This window comes from Gorilla gorilla, chromosome 16, assembly GCF_029281585.2.
Source record: "Gorilla gorilla gorilla isolate KB3781 chromosome 16, NHGRI_mGorGor1-v2.1_pri, whole genome shotgun sequence".
Taxonomy (NCBI): Eukaryota; Metazoa; Chordata; class Mammalia; order Primates; family Hominidae; genus Gorilla; species Gorilla gorilla.
This window is the reverse complement of record NC_073240.2, coordinates 65098179-65115470: the sequence shown is the minus strand read 5'-3', so window position 1 is coordinate 65115470 and position 17292 is coordinate 65098179. Positions and strand designations below refer to the sequence as shown.

Below are 17292 nucleotides of genomic sequence, written 5' to 3'. Positions count from 1 at the left end.
AAATAACTGTCGAGTTACATTGAATCTTTTTTGCCTATTCCATTTGGCTAGGTTAATTCCAGACCTTACACAAACATGTGCAGCTCTTACAAAATGTAGGTGAAGACAACATTTTTCTAACCATTCGGCTTCATGGGCTGTCACAGGAGAACTAAGTGCATGAAAAACCTTTCACAACATTGAAAGAAATTTTAAAAATCTGGTTGAAACACAATTAAAAATCCACAAGAGGGAGATGCTTGCTAAACCGTCAGAAAATAATTCCCTCGAGGGACCTGAGAGAGGAGCCTGGAGCCTTAGGAACAGCCACTGGGTCAGCCACGGGATTAAGGGTGGGAGGGAGCAGGAGTATATAGAGACTGGGGGCTTGGTGGAGGAGTACAGTTGAAGGGAAAAGCGGGATGGGTTTCGTGCCTCTGGCAGCGAAGCGTGTACTTGGTCTAAGATCTTGAGCAGAAGGTAAGAGCGTGTTGCCAAAGCAGAGCTTAGTGCTCCGGATATATCTTCTGGTAGTCCCAGAAGAAATGGGGGTGGGTTGCTTTGAAGGCACTTCCGCTTAGCAACCCCACGCGGTTGCTAAGGAGGGGGCAGCCGTGGGGATAACCCGGAAGTGATGGTGTCAGTTTAACGCTGCCTGCCCAAAGTTTGTCCTATTAGGCCCGCCAGGGTACTCTGCGGCTCCGGGACGAGGGCGGGGCCGCGCTAGTGGTTCCGGTTCGGCTCCAGCGGCCCCTGGGCTCCTCGCCTTCCCCCTCCCGTCCGCCTTCTCCCCTCCCTCCCGCTCCTGGGAAAGAGAGAAACCACCGCTGCGGGTGGGTAGAGAAGCACTTGGCGCCTCGGGGAGGGGACCGCGCCCGCCTCATTTGCGCCTTGCAGCACTGCTGGACCAGGTATCTGCCCGGCTTCGTCGGGGTTCTGTAGGCTGAAGTCTGAGGGGGTGTGTGTGTGTCTGAGGGGGTTGGTGGGGGGCCCTTTCCTGGCTGTGGGTGGGGGACGCCGGGATCCCGGGTGGGGCGCAGGCTGGCGTTTGTGTCTGTGGAGGGTTGCGGGGGCGGAATGGAGGGGCTGAGGGACACAGCGGGTGGAGAGTTTCGGTTAGCGGGGTAGAGGTAGGCGGAGGAGGCGCCCCTTCCGAGAAACTGACTCTAGCCGGTGTGGACTGGGAGTTTGCCACCTGGAGGGCTTACTCTGAAAGGGGGAGCATCCTCCGGGAGCCAAAAGGAGGGCACAGATCTCGTCAGGGTGACTGGGGCAATCCCGTGCTTCCATTGCCCTCTTTCCCTACCCACCCCGCTGGGACAGAGCTGGACTTCGAAGGCTGTGGGGGTTCTGAGTCGACTGGGCACCGCGGGGAGCCGCCCTTGGCGGAGCTTAGGGCACAAGAGTGGGTAATGAGACTTTCCTCTACCCAACTTCCGTACGCTTCCCCCACTTCTTCCTTTACTGTTTCCTCGCCCCCACGTCCTACAGGAGCAATGTCCCCCAAGTGGGCAGGCATCACAATGTAAAAGAGAGTGGAACTGGGTTTGTTGCCCCTAAATGATACTTAAGATGTTTGGAAAGTGCCTGAATGACATATTCAACCAAGTCTCCCAGCTCGATATTAATTCCGGTATAAATTACCTTAGAAAAGTGGAATTCTGAAAAGCATTTAACAATAGGCTAGTCCAGGTGTAGTCTTGTGTAGTAGTTGTACGTGTTTATTTAAAAAGAATGGACTGGGGAAACCATATAGATGTATCACAGGTCTAGGCAAGACATGTTGAGGCAAGGCTTTTCCAGCCTCTTTCTTACCTGCCAGTCAACCTGCCCTAATTGAAATGAAGTAGAAAGATCCTCTTCATTTTTGTTTCAATCAGTGACTGAATACTAGGTGCTGTGTAGTGATGTCTCAGAATAGATATGTGAATTTTCAGAGAGAGAATGAATGTTCTGCTGTTGAGCCTGTGTCTTAATCTTTTAAGGAGATAATTGCGGTCAAGTGGAAGTATTGACTTTCAGGCAGATAAATCTTGGGTTGAACCTAGACTATGCCAGTTGCTAGTTACTGACCTTGGGCAAGTCATGGAACCTACCAGAGCTTCTGTTTCTTCATAAGTGGTATGAGTTAAAATTCTTACCTGTATTATAAGTAACATCCCATTTTAAACGGAACCACCTTTGAATTAGAAGATAAATTGTTACCATTAATCATACACAGTCAAGGCAGCCCAGTTTTGTGAAACGAGGTTTGAGATAGGAAGGCAACCGGATAATATTGAAAAAAAAAATGTATACAATAGGACTTTCAGTGTCTTCTCGAAATTGATCGTAGGTAGCATGAAATTCAGTTATCAGTAGTTTCTTAAAATTCAAAATAATAAAGTAGAATATGGCCCATTTATTGAAATGAGCAAAATATATTTTATAGATTTTTCTCAGCTACACCATATTGGTGTTTATAGTATGGATTAACACGAAATACATGAAAAAGTAATGTATGTAAATCTTAACATCACATGTCTCTTTAAAGAGAATTAAAATTGGGGTGTAAAATAGAAGGTACTTGTTTTTTGTTTGTTTGTTTGTTTGTTTGAGACAGTCTTGCTCTGTCACCCAGGCTGGAGTGCAGTGGCAGGATCTCGGCTCAGTGCAACCTCTGCCTCCAGGATTCAAGCGATTCTCCTGCCTCAGCCTCCTGAGTAGCTGGGATCACAGGCGCCTGCCACTACACCCAGCTAATTTTTTGTATTTTTAGTAGAGAGAGGGTTTTACCATGTCGGTCAGGTTGGTCTTGAACTCCTGACCTTGTAATCCATCCGCCTCGGTCTCCCAAAGTGCCGGGATTACAAGTGTGAGCCACCGTGCCCGGCCTACTTGTAATTTTAAGATAAAAATCAGCAGCATCAGCAGCACCTCTCATCTCAGTTAGATTTATGCTACTAGAAAAACATACAATATTCAGAAAACAAAATTGAATAAATTTGTGCCTTTAAATCATTCCTTATTATGATATAGAAATAAATCCAAGAAACATGAAGTCTGTTTTTAATTTATTTTTAGTGACAAGGTCTTTCCCTGTCACTTAGGCCAGAATGAATGCACTGGGGCAATTATACTCACTGTAGCCTCAAACTCCTGGGTTCAAGCAAACCTCCTGCGTCGCCCTCCCAAAGTGTTGAGATTACAGGTGTGAGCCACCTCACCCAGCCCATGAAGTCTTTTTCTTTTTTTTTTGAAATGGAGTCTCACTCTGTCACCCAGGCTGGAGTGTGGTGGCACGATCTCGGCTCACTGAAACCTCTATCTCCCGGGTTCAAGCGATTCTCCTGCCTCAGCCTCCTGAGTAGCTGGGATTACAGGCACATGCCACCACATCCAGCTAATTTTTTTGTATTTTTAGTAGAGACGAAGTGTCATCGTGTTAGCCAGGATGGTGTCTATCTCCTGACCTTGTGATCCACCCGCCTCAGCCTCCCAAAGTGCTGGGATTACAGGCATGAGCCACCATGCCCGGCCGAAGTCTTTATACTCGTTTGTTTTGTGGATTTAAAATAATATAGTTATGTGTCACCTATTATATGTCAGATTTTCAGCTAACGTAGTTTGCTTTTTGAGGTGACTTATAGTTAGTTATTTTCAAATGTAATTTATACTCAGAGGACAAAAATCAAATAACTTCCTGTAATAATAGATGTTTGTGAGAATACAAAGTTTGCAATTCAGTTTGACCTTTTTTGAGAAGTTCATAAGTTTTGTGTAAATTTGTGAGAAATTTTCTTTTCTTTTTTTTTAAAGACAGATTCTTGCTCTGTCACCTAGGCTGGAGTGCAGCAGCACAATGTCTGCTCATTGCAACCTCCGCCTGCTAAGTTCAAGCAGTTCTCGCACCTCAGCTTCCTGAGTAGCTGGAACTACAGGCGTGTGCCACCATGTCCAGCTAATTTTTGTGTTTTTAGTAGAGAAGGGGTTTTGCCATGTTGGCCAGGCAGGTCTCGAACTCCTGACCTCAAGTGATCCACCAGCTTTGGCCTCCCAAAATGCTGGGATTACAGGCATGAGCCAACACACCCAGCCCTGAGAAATTTTCAAATATATTTCTTCCCCATGTCTCTTTGTTTTATAAAGAGTTGAAATTAGGCCGGGCATGGTGGCTCATGCCTGTAATCCCAGCACCTTGGGAGGCCGAGGTGGGCGGATCACCTGAGGTCAGGAGTTTGAGACCAGCCTGAGCAACATGGAGAAACCCCATCTCTACTAAAAATACAACATTAGTCAGGCATGATGGAGCATGCCTGTAATCCCAGCTACTCAGGAGGCTGAGGCAAGAGAATCGCTTGAACCCGGGAGGCGGAGGTTGCGGTGAGCCGAGGTTGTGCCATTCACTACCAGCCTGGGCAAGAGCAAAACTCCATCTCAAAAAAAAAAAAAAAAAAAAAAAAAAGAAGAATTGAAATTATGTTTTGTGATAGTTACAGAGTTTTGGTAAGGTTATTCAGCTTTCTAAATGGCTCTTCTGAGAGTGGAAGGTCTGTATATATCTAAGCTTTCTGCTGTGTTTTCTTTTTTCTTTTTATTTTTTTTTTGAGATGGAGTCTTGCTCTGTCACCCATGCTGGAGTGCAGTGGCACTATCTTGGCTCACTGCAACCTCCGCCTCCCAGGTTCAAGCAATTCTACTGCCTCAGCCTCCTGAGTAAGCTGGAACTATAGGCATGCGCCACCATGCTGGCTAATTTTTGTATTTTTAGTAGAAACGGTGTTGGCCATGTTGGCCAGGCGGCTCTCTAACTCGTGACCTCAGGTGATCCACCCACCTTGGCCTCCCAAGGTGCTGGGATTATAGGTGTGAACTGCCCTGCCCGGCCTGCTGTGTTTTCTCGTATCATTTTTTATCATCCTTTAAATCTTAAAGTTGAGATCATATGCTTTGGTAAAGCTCTCAGAAGCTCCCACTTTTTCCCCTGTCTTCTTCTCAAACTATAATACTGTATTAATATTTTTTAAAATCTTTTTTGTTTTTGAGACGGAGTCTCTGTTACCCAGGCTGGAGTGCCCAGGCTCAGCTTACTGCAGCCTCTGCCCCTCAGGTTCAAGCACCCCTCCTGCCTCAGTCTCCCGATTAGCTGGGATTACAGGTGTGCGCCAGCATACCCGGCTAATTTTTGTATTTTTAGTGGACATGGGGTTTTGCCATGTTGGCCACGCTGGTCTCGAACTCCTGGCCTCAAGTGATTGGCCCGCCTCAGCCTCTCAAAGTGCTGGGACTACAGGCATGAGTCACCGTGCCTGGCCCGATAATCTATTAATTTTGATATAAGAGGTAGTATACTAGCTGCTAGAGTAAAAAATTCTATCTTAATTGTGTGCAATGAATAGGGACGGTTAGAGATTTCTCAATCACCACTTCCTCCCAAAGTCTGTGGCCGTTCCAAGGATCTTTGCAGTTGTCAGTTATGGAATTTGCTTGTCAGGAAATCTAAAAATGACTAAACCTTTGTTTAATATCTATCTCTTGGATGACCTCAGAAAGTTTTAGGAAAGATTGGGAAGGTTTATATATGTACCATATACTAGAATTAGATAATGAACAAAATATAGCTAAATTTATTGGCGCTATACAATCAGGAGTGAGTTACTGTGAAAATGTTATTAAAAAGTCCAGGCGGTGCTTTCTTTTTACTCAAACCAAATGAGTATTCTTCCAGAGCTCATTTTTATTTTAAAGCATATTTCTTTTATGGAGCTGTGATTTAGTCTCTAATAAGGATAAATAATCATTATATAAAAAAAGGCTGGTGTCATAGATTTTAGTACTACATATTGATAGAAACTGCTTCAGTGGTTTTAGATAAGTGTATTTTCCTGAAAGAACTTTTGAATTTGTGGAATGATAGTTTTTCTCTTTTTAACAGCTAACTTGTCTCTACTCATTTCTGCCCAATATAGAAGCTCTGAGAAGCTGGGAGGAAAAAAAAAAAGAAAAAGAATGGATTTACTTCAGAATTACCATTTTAAGTTGTGGAGATTACTTATTTGGAGAGCAAAATTGGATTTTGACATTATTGGGATTGTGTTCAAGATGGACTCAGGAAAAAAAATTTAGATGCCATCTGTTTCAGATTCCTTCTCTCCCAACCCCTTTTATGTTTTATGGCTTTGAGTTCATCAGATTATTTTGTAAAAATAAAAATCCTCAGTAGATTTAGGTTATATAATATCAGCTCTATCAGTGAACATGTAACCAAAGATCTTGCATTTTTATATTGAGTTATACAGGATGATGACAGATACTGTTTAAAGTTAATTGTTATTTCAAACTATATGAATGGTAACTTCATGCATCTTTTAATTCTCACTGTTCACTTGATAAACCAATTTTTTTTTTTCTGGAGACAGAGTCTTGCTCTGTCGCCCAGGCTGGAGTGCAGTGGCGTGATCTTGGCTCACTGCAAGCTCCATCTCCCGGGTTCATGCCATTCTCCTGCCTCAGCCTCCCGAGTAGCTGGGACTACAGGTGCCTGCCACTACACCCAGCTAATTTTTTTTCTTTTTGTATTTTTAGTAGAGACGGTGTTTCACCGTGTTAGCCAGGATGGTCTCGATCTCCTGACCTTGTGATCTGCCCGCCTCGGCCTCCCAAAGTGCTGGGATTACAGGTGTGAGCCACCGCACCCAGCCGATAAAACCATTTTTATAAGTAGTATTTAACATAGTCCACTTGTTGATGGAAGCTTAAAAAATTGATAAAAAGATATTTTAGATTAAATCTTTATTCACTTGATGTCTTAAAACCAGAAAAGAAGCTTCTTCTGAGGATTTTTAACTTAAAACAAGCTTACTTAAATTTACTCTTTCAGTAGTGGATTTTATCTTACCCTCTGTGCCAGTTGCTTAGTTTTCATCTAAATGTGTGCACATAGTTGGCACTTTTCCTTTGGGATTTTTTTAATTTTTAATTTTTTTTTTTTAAATTTTTGGAGACGAGGGTCTCAGTGTGTTGCTCAGGCTGGTCTTGAACTCCTGAGCTCAAGTGATCCTTCCACCTCAGCCTCCTGAGTAGCTGGGATTACAGGTGCTAACCACCATGCTAGGTTCATTTTGGATCTTAATAAATTCTGACGGCAGGCTTTTGGGTTACTAAACTGTAAAAGACCAAACTTGCTGAGGTTATAACCTTAACTTAGCGGACCACAAAGACTCAGTCATCTCAGAGAAATTGAAATAGCACTAGTGTGGTATCCCAGAAATGGCCTAAAGAGAGAGCCATCTGGATAGAAGAGAAGCCATGCTTTGTCTGCAGCAGGAATGTTCTGATGAGATAGAAAGACAGATGGACTGTCCCCACACTAATGTAGTCTGTCCCTCACCCAGAAGCTCCAAGTGGGCATTGTAGTTATAGTGGGGGTTGGGGTGCTAGGGATGGGAATTATTCTTTAATAATTTCTCACCCATCACATTGGAGGTGTGGGTATACTGGGTAGAGGGATATTCTCTTAGTTTTTGCCTTGTCCAGAGATGTCGGGTGAACAGGTAGCCATTGCCCTTGCCACGAAAAGGGAGAAGCCTGGGTGCCGAGTTTGATGTCTCCATCAAAATGCTACATAAATTTGCCAGGGAACAATAGCATTGGATCCCCATGGATTTCTGCTGCTTATACATTCTAACTCCTTAGCCTATAAAAAGGGGTATTTACGACTTCCTGAATGAAAGTTATACATTTTCTTCTGTCTTGATACTTTTTTTTTTCTTTTTTTTTTTGAGGTGGAGTTTCACTCTCGTTGCCCAGGCTGGAGTACAGTGGCGTGATCTCGGCTCACTGCAACCTCCACATTCCGGGTTCAGGCAATTCTCTTGCCTCAGACTCCTGAGTAGCTGGAATTACAGGTGCCCGCCACCATGTCCAGCTAATTTTTTGTATTTTTAGTAGAGACGGGGTTTCACCACGTTGGCCAGGCTGGTCTCGAACTCCTGACCTCAGGTGATCTGCCCTCCTCGGCCTCCCAAAGTGCTGGGATTACAGGCGTGAGCCACTGCGCCTTGCCAATATGTTTTAAAATACACTTTAATTTCTCTGTTGGCCATAATGAATGATGTGAAATGTTTTTCTTTTCTTCCTTTTTTTGGTGTTTGAGTATCCATGATAATCACCAGATCTCATTTTAGCTTTAGGATAAATTGCTAACCACAGCTGTGATCAAGCCGCTTCCCAGCTGGAGTTCTTTTCCATTTCCTAGAGGTCACTCTCTGATGTGGGTGCTGGTGAGCAGAGAGAAATGACTAATGCCAGGAAAAGGCAAGGGGATTAAAATCTCTTAATTTTGTTTTCACTTTGCTAGAATTTCTGTAGTCTACAGTGGCAATATTTACTGTTTGAGATTGTGTATGCCCTATTGTGTTTTTTTCATTAATTTTTTTTTTGAATACTTTTAGATTTCTGGAATAAGAGAGCAGATAGTACATAGAGTTCAGTGTGCTTCTCTCCTCCATCCTCCAGTTTCCCCTATTATTAACATCTTGCATTAGTGTGGTACATTTGTTACAATTAATGAAATAATATTGATACATTATTGTTAACTATAGCATCTGGTTTACACTAAGGTTCACTCTGCATTGTACATTCTGTGGGTTTTGACAAATGCATAATGACACGTATCCACCATTACAGTTTCCTACACATAGTTTCACCATCCTAAAAATCCTGTGTGCTTTACATCCCTCCTCTCCTGCCTGAATTACTGGCAGACACTGACCATTTTACTGTCTCTATAGTATTGCCTTTTCCAAAATGTCATATATTTAGAATCATATAACATAGAGCTTTTTAAGACTTTTTTTTTCACTTAGCAATATGCGTTGAATGTTCTTCGTGTCTTTTTTTTTTTTTTTTTTTGACAGAGAGTTGTGCTCTGTCGCCAGGCTGGAGTGCAGTGGCGGGATATCAGCTCACTGAAACCTCCGCCTCCTGGGTTCAAGCGATTCCCCTGCCTCAGCCTCCCGAGTAGCTGGGATTACAGGCACATGCCACCACTCCTGGCTAATTTTTTGTATTTTAGTAGAGACCGGGTTTCACCATGTTGGCCAAGATGATCTCGATCTCCTGACCTCGTGATCTGCTCGCCTCAGCCTCCCAAAGTGCTGGGATTACAGGCAGGAGCCACTGTGCCTGGCCTCTTCATGTTTTTTTGTGGCTTCATAGCTCATTTCTTTTTATTGCAGGACAATTTTTCTTTTCCCTTTTCTTTTCTTTACATTTTCCTTCCTTCCTTCCTTCCTTCCTTCCTTCCTTCCTTCCTTCCTTCCTTCCTTCCTTCCTTCTTTCCTTGTTTCTTTCTTTTTTTTTTTTTTAAGACGGAGTGTTGCTATGTTGACCAGGCTGGCCTTGAATTCCTGGGCTCAAGCGATCCTCCTGCTTCAGCCTCCCGAGTAGCTTGGACTACAGGTGCAAGCCAGCATACCCAGTTGGTATTGCTGAATAATTTTCTATTGTATAGATGTGCCACAATTTGTTGATCCCTTCACCATTTGAAGGACATCTTTGTTGCTTCTAGTTTTTGGTAATGATGAATAAAGCTGGTATAAACATACATGTGTAGGTTCTTCTATCATTAAAAGTTTTCAGCTCTTTTGAGTAAATACCCAGGAGTGTGATTGCTGGATCATATGGTAAGACTATTTAATTTGGTAAGAAATTGTCAAACTGTTTCCCAAAGTGGCTATACCATTTTGCATTCCTACGAGTAATGAATAATAAGAGTTCCCGTTGTTTCACATCCTCACTAGCATTTGGTATTGTCTTTTTTTTTGTATTTTACTCGTTATCTAATAGATATGTAGCAGTATCTTGTTTTAATTTGCAGTTCTCTATGATGTTGGGCATCTTTTCGTATGTTTGACATTTCTATACGTTTTTGGATGAGGTATCTCTTCAGGTCTTTTGCCCATTTTAAAATAAGGTTGTTTGCTTCTTGTTGAGTTTTAAGTGGTCATTGTGTATTTTGGATACAAATCCTTTATCAGATATATTTTTTGCAAATATTTTTTCCAGTCTATGGCTTGTCTTTTTATTCTCTTAATAGTGCCTTTCGTAGTGCAAAAGTTTTTAATTTTAATAAGGTCCAAGTTAAAATCTTCTCTTTCATTGATAATGCTTTTAGTGTTATATCTGAAAACTCATTTCCAGCCAGGTGTGGTGGCTCACACCTGTAATCTCAGCACTTTGGGGTACCAAGGCAGGCAGATCACCTGAGGTCAGGGGTTCGAGACCAGCATGGCCAACGTGGTGAAACCTCATTTCTACTAAAAATACAAAAATTAGCCGGGTGTGGTGGTGTGCGTCTGTAATCCCAGCTACTCAGGAGGCTGAGGCAGGAGAATCACTTGAACCTGTGAGGCGGAATTTGCAGTGAGCTGAGATCGCACCATTGTACTCCAGTCTGGGCAACAAGAGCAAACCTATGTCTCAAAATAAATAAATAAATAAATAAATAAATAAATAAATAAAAACTCGTTTCCAAACCCAAGGTCACTTACATTTTCTCCTATTTATCTTCAAGAATTTTTTTATAGTTTTGTATTTTACATTTAGTTATAAGGTTTATTTTAAGTTAGTTTTTTTTTGGAAAGGTGTAAGGAATATGTGTATATGCATGCACGTGGGTGACCAATTGTTTTTTTTTAAATTTATTTTTTAATTAAAAAAAATAAACAGAGATGAGGTCTCACTATATTGCCCAGTCTGGTCTTGAATTCCTGATCTGCCCACCTTTGCCTCCAAAAGTGCTGGGATTGTAAGTGTGAGCCACTGCATCCAGTCGTGACCAATTGGTTTATACAAATTTTTTCTGCCGGGTGCAGTGGCTCACACCTGTAATTCCAGCACTTTGGGAGGCTGAGGTGGGCAGATCACGAGGTCAGAAGGTCAAGACCATCCTGGCCAACAAGGTGAAACCCCGTTTCTCCTAAAAATACAAAAATTAGCTGGGTGTGGTGGCGCATGCCTGTAGTCCTAGCTACTTGGGAGGCTGAGACAGGAGAATCGCTCAACCAGGGAGTAGGAGGTTGCAGTGAGCCGAGATTGTGCCACTGCGCTCCAGCCTAGCGACAGAGTGAGACTCCATCTCAAAAAAAAATAAGTTTTTTTTTCTATTCTACAAGTGTTAATAAGGATGTTCTTAAAGAAACTAAAACAAATGAAATAATTTGTGGGAGTTATTTTTAAATGAGAGTTTCCTAATGTTCTCGAATGTAATTAGAAGCATTGTTCAGAGTGTGGTTTTCCCTTTCAAGAAGATTGATTTTAGGTTATTAGGTCTTAATTGACAAGTGCTTAATTATTTCATACATGTATTAGAGTATTAGGAAGTATGAGCTAAATGTGGCACAGTCATGTGATGTTTCAGGTTGTAAAGGGGCTTGATAGGAGATTTAAATGCAGAATTTTTCAACTGTCACTAAGGACAAGAGCCTTTGTCACTTGGGTTTTATTGTTGCGAAGGGTTTCAACTATATAGATTTTGATCACCCTCTCTAGTGTTTGCTGCTGCTTATTACACTTGTTGAAGACTATCTAGAAGCTTGAGCTGGCAAAAACTGAGTAGGAAGCGCTTCCATGGGTATTGCTGTACTTTCCTGAATATTTTCAATTCTGCCTCAGGCTGAGAATCTTGATTCTAAAAGTAATAGAATGCTGTCCTGAGACATTTTATTCTCATGTAGCCTGAGTACTAATTGTTAGCTAGAATCCTCTTTCACTTGGCTTTATAACTGTCCTGTCCTGTACTTCTAGAACAGCTTCTATTTTCTAAAACATTTTAACCTTAATTGGTATAATGACATCTAAATATTCTGGTCATCTAGGGTATGATGCAAGAATTGTTTAATAACTCTGTTTGGTGAGTTTTGTTTGTTTTTTCACCGAGTTAAATAAGTCAACTAGGAACTGTCTGTGTGAAAGCACTTAGATTCTCCAGAGATACATTATCTCCAAATCAATCAATATGAAAGCTCACTTTGTCTTTAATGGGATCCATCTGGTTAATGCTGTGTTTCTTGAGTTTCGTAGATTATGAAATCATAAAGCTAAAAGAAAATATGGAGATGGTCTAGTTAGACCCTTTCATTTTACAGCTGAGACTACTTAAGCGCAGAGAGGCTAAGTGACTTGCTCAAGATTGTACAGCTAATTAATGAGTCACACTGGAATTCAGTGTAGTCTTACTTCTGATATAACTGTGCTAATTTTTTCATTGCAGTTAGTGAAGAAATTATGGATTTATAAGAAGTAAATTTTCCAGGAGGTTTAAGTGGACTTAAATTAAGTATTTCTTATAATCGAAATGTGTATATTTCTTTCAGGTACCAGGTGTCACTGGATTTTTATGAGCAAATTTGTTATGTTTCACGTTCCAGATAGAAATCAGCCAATTTAAAAATAGTGGTGAAGTTATTATAGCCTATATTTAATGAGCACACATTTGGCTGCATTAAAATGAATCTTAATGTATTTTTTGCACAGCGGAGATAATCTGTTAATATTTAATGCCATAAAGCAACAATGGAATTCTGCTTTCATGTGGTGTATTTATAAAACTAGAGTAGAGTGTTATGTAAAAACTAAAAGTACAGATTAATTTAATATGCATCTGGTGAATTCAGGGCTTGAAGGATGCACATCTGTTGAGAAAACAAATCATAGAACTATTCAGAGTTTCAGCATCTTTAAATATGTGCACTTTGATTCTGTTTTAACTGTTTTGAAACAGTCTTTAATGGATTTAGAAAAGGCCAATTGCTCTAAGGAAGCAACTGTGAAGCCACTTACAATGCTATTATTCATTTTATTATTTTTTAAAGCATTTTTATACATTACTATTTTTCTTTCCAATTTATTTATTGGGGAAGGAAGGGGCTAAATGACTCACCATAACAAAATGAGTTTGTTGCAGAACCATGTTTAAAAAGAAAGGAATGTAATTTGCTGAATTCAATAGATTAGAAATATTTTAAGGCTTTGTCAAAATAATAAGCCAAAAAATATTTTAAGGCTCTGAATTCTAATTTGAACTCACAATCAGTGAAGAAATAATCAGTTTCTACTGTGTATTCATCACCGTACTAGAGCTGCGGTAATATAGAAGTTGAAGATATAGATAGACTATATCTTCAACTTCTATATTACCGCAGCTCTAGTATGGTGATACAGATTATATCTTCAATTTCAAGTTGAAAGAAACAAGACTTAAAATGAAAGGTAGAGAATAACACAGATATGTAATGAAGCAAAAACTTGATCTAATCTGTCAACATTACAGTAATTTAGAGGGGAGAAAATCCAGTGAGTATTCACAATTCTGACAGGAAGGAGATTAAAGTTAAAGTAGTGGATCTCAACTCTGACTGCTCCTTAGAATCACTTGGGAAAACTTAATCAAAAATCAGATGAATCAGAATCTTGGATGAGGTGCATCTGCAGTTTTAAAAACTTTCCCAGATGTTTGTAATGTGCAGGCAGTGTTAAGAATCACAGGCTTAAAGGCTGGGTTTGATTTGGAAAAGCAAGAAAGTGTGCTAGGCCAGCACAGGGTGGGAGAATTGGCCATAGTCTGTGAAAAGATTAATCCAGTCAAAGCAGTGTGTGCTAGGTGGGGAGGAAGGAGAAATAAGCCTACAGAGGCAGAATGGGGTCTATTTTAGAAGAGGTGTGTGTGTGTGTGTGTGTGTGTGTGTTGGAGTTTTGCTCTTGTTGCCCAGGCTGGAGTGCAATGGCACGATCTCAGCTCGCTGCAACCTCTGCCTCCTGGGTTCAAGCGATTCTCCTGCCTTGGCCTCCCGAATAGCTGGGATTACAGGCATGCGCCACCACACCCCGCTAATTTTGTATTTTTAATAGAGATAGGGTTTCTCCATGTTGGTCAGGCTGGTCAAGATAGAATAGTACTTTTCAAAATGTGGTTTCTTGACCAGCAGCAGCAGCAGCAGCAGCAGCGTCTCCTGGAAATTTATTATAAATGCAGATTTTAAGGCCCTGCTCTCATACCTACTGAATTGGAAACTCTAGACTGGGGTCCAGCAATCTGTATTTTAACAAGCATGCCAGATGATTCTGATGTACACTCAAAGTTTGGGAACTGCTGTTAAGAGAGGATAATGAAAGTTAGGCAGAGGAAATTAGATTTGATGTGCTCATAAGCAGGGATCCATAGAAGATTTTTAATTTCTATTTTTTAATCATTTACTTATTTTCCATGTATCCAAGGCACGAACCAGCCATGGGCACAGACCAAGAGCCAAGCTGGGATAAACAAGGGTTGCTTTATCCCTGGATGACATGAGATGGACATCACCACATTAAAGGTTCTTAAGCTAGAGAGTAACAGGAAGTATCTGTATGTATTCAAGGTAAATCTGATGGTGATCTGCACAATACTTTGGATTACTAAAAGATATGAATGAAGTGGGCTGGTTGAGGAAATGCAGACATAATCTAGTGGATGTAATCTAGCAGCAGTAAAGGCTTGTTCTAGGGAAGTATTAGTGAGAAAACATAATACTAATAATAGTGATGGCAATTTATTGAGAGTTTACATAACAAGTGGCATGTTAAATGCATTTTATTCTCACAGCAAGCCACTGAAGTGTGGCTATTCCAGTTTTACAGATCAGCAAATGAGGCAGAGAAAGGAAGGTTACTTCTGAAGTTCACACTGCTGGTATGTGGTGGAGCCAGGATGTCAAGCTCAAGAATCTCTGCCTCTAAAGCCTCTTGAAGAAACAGCTAATAATATCTGGAGAGCCACGAGAAAAAGGAAAATACTTGAGTCTGAAAAGTTTTAATCCTACTTGACAGAGTGCAAGGGGATGTCACTGTCGGAAGGGAAGTAGTGCATACAGTGGGTAACAAGGGAAGTCATTTAGCCAGTTGGGAACAAACCATCTTGTAAAAGTGACCATGAGGAATAACTGATGGAAATTTTTGTATAGTGCTTTTTCAGTATAAAGTTCGAAGTAACTTTTAATAGTTGAGTTTATAGGTTTTGTTTGTTCTTGCTCATGCTGACTAAATTAGAAGAGTCACCTCATCCCGCTTTTAAAAAGGGTCTTTTAGATTTTAGAGTAAATAGTCTGTGAGTAAGTCATGCCCAAGAAGCTTACTGTAATACTACTTTTCCCTCTCTAAGCATCTTAGTCTTAAGAAAGTTTAAGCTGAGTGTGGTGGCTTATGGAGGATCACTTGAGGCCAGGAGTTCAAGATCAGCTTGGGCAACATAGCAAGACTCTGTCTCTATAAAAAATAAAAAAAAATTAGCTGGGTGTCATGGCACGAGCTGGTAGTCTCAGCTACTCAAGAGACTGAGGCAAGAGGATTGCTTGAGCCCAGGAGTTTGAGGCTGCAGTGAGATCTGATCATGCCACTACACTCCAGCCTGAGTGACAGGGCAAGATGTCTCTGAAACCAACCAACCAACCAACAAAAGAAATAAATGACAGTTTAATAAATATTTCAGGCTGGGCACCGTGGCTCACGCCTGTAATCCCAGCACTTTGGGAGGCCAAGGCAGGTGGATCATGAGGTCAGGAGATTGAGAGCATCCTGGCCAATGTAGTGAAACCCCGGCTCTACTAAAAAGATAAAAATTAGCTGGACGTGGTGGTGTTTTTGAGACAGTGCCTCACTCTATTGCCCAGGTTGGAGTGCCGTGGTGTGATCATGGCTCACTGCAGTACCAAATACCCAGGCTTTAAGTGATCCTCCCACCTCAGCCTCCTAAGTAGCTGAGACCACAGGCACACACCACCATGCCTGGCTAATTTTTAAAAAACTATCTGTAGAGACAGGATTTCGCCATATTGCCCAGTCTGGTCTTGAGCTCCTGGGCTCAAGTGATCCTCTGGCCTCGGCCCCCCAAAGTGCTGGGATTACAGGCATGAGCCAACATACATGACCTTAAAGTGGTTTCACAGAAGTTCTACCTAGCAACTTCATTAGCCCTTTGCTGCAAGGTAATTAGGCTGCCCAGAATAAAATTGGACTTTACTGAGGGAGTGGTGATTCTGGGAAAGCCACCTGCAGTCTCTACCACATCATATAACAATAAAAGGTTTAGTTTACCAGGAAGATAATAGAATTCTGTTATTTATACCAGATAATACAGGTTCAACATACATAAACCTACATAACAACTACAAGGAGAAATTTATAAATTCACTATTATATTAGAATAGATGTTTTTGACATTAAAACAATACTTCCTGCCAGCAGAGATGTGCTAAAGAAAAAAAAATCATTAAAACAACACAACAAGACAGAGCTATTGGGTGAATATAGAACATTGTACTCAAGTTTTAAAGAATTAGTTTCGTACAGTTACTACTATTTGCAGATGTAGTTACTTTGTGGAATCCAAAATTTCTGTAATGCGAGAGGTAACAACCTTCAAAGTAGCCCTGAAAATCTCAACAAATTCAAAGAATATGTATTCTATAGACCAAACCTTCGATGACAGTGCAAACTAAATTAGGACTCAGTTTTTTTAAAAGATGACCTTTAAAAATGTTTGGAAATGTAAAAGAACACATCTAGATAACTCTTGAGGTTACAAAAGAAATAATGATAGAGGTTTACCAATGCATAACACTGAATGTTAATTAAAAAAACAACATCAGAATTGATGGTTGCAACTTAGTGGTTCTTGGGCATAGCATATAGTCAAGTTTCATAAATATTCTGTGAGAGTTTGAAAAGACCATTCTCTAGTTGAGGGCAGTGGTATTAATAGAGGAAAAGAGCCTCAGAAATTGAGAACTGTCAGTCGCTCCTCTTGATTTAATATTCGCATTTAAGGCCTTGTGCAATTTGTCCTCTGACAGTTGTCAGTGGGCACTACTGCTCCTCATGTTTCTTTTGCTTTAATCTTAATTACATAATTAAAGTTCTCTTATTAGACACTAGTGGTTCTAAAATGTTAGCATGTATTGGAATTTTCTGGAGGGTTTGTTAAAACACAGATTGCTGGCTGGGCTCATGTCTGTAATCCCAGCACTTTGGGAGGCCGAGGCGGGTGGATCACCTGAGGTCAGGAGTTTGAGACCAGCCTGGCCAACATGGCGAATCCCTGTCTCTACTAAAAATACAGAAATTAGCCGGGCGTGGTGGTGGGTGCCTGTAATCCCAGCTACTTGGGAGGCTGAGGCAGGAGAATTGCTTGAACCTGGGAGGCAGAGGTTGCAGTGAGTGGAGATTGTGCCACTGCACTCCCCCTTGGGCGAGAGAGTGAGACTCTACCTCAAAACAACAACAACAACAATAACAACA

The 17292-nt window shown here is 41.2% G+C and overlaps 1 protein-coding gene and 1 non-coding gene across 18 annotated transcripts in view; one reads left to right on the top strand and one right to left on the bottom strand.

Moving 5' to 3' along the window:
* Positions 1-289: 289 nt before the first annotated feature.
* CSNK1G1 (casein kinase 1 gamma 1) overlaps positions 290-17292 on the top strand; it is a 180499-nt gene continuing 163496 nt past the window's right edge. For 10 of the 17 annotated variants that reach the window (XM_019010529.4, XM_055362558.2, XM_055362555.2 and 7 more), the window contains exon 1: positions 493-890. The gene's annotated coding sequence lies outside the window, so the exon portion shown is untranslated. Of the gene's footprint in view, positions 891-14216; positions 14379-17292 lie in introns of those variants that run through there. The other 7 variants (XM_063698617.1, XM_019010527.4, XM_055362551.2 and 4 more) reach the window with 6 other exon arrangements.
* Positions 14223-14355, bottom strand: LOC115930948 (small nucleolar RNA SNORA48). The gene has a single exon (XR_004067531.1). It is a non-coding gene; the product is annotated as a small nucleolar RNA SNORA48 (small nucleolar RNA).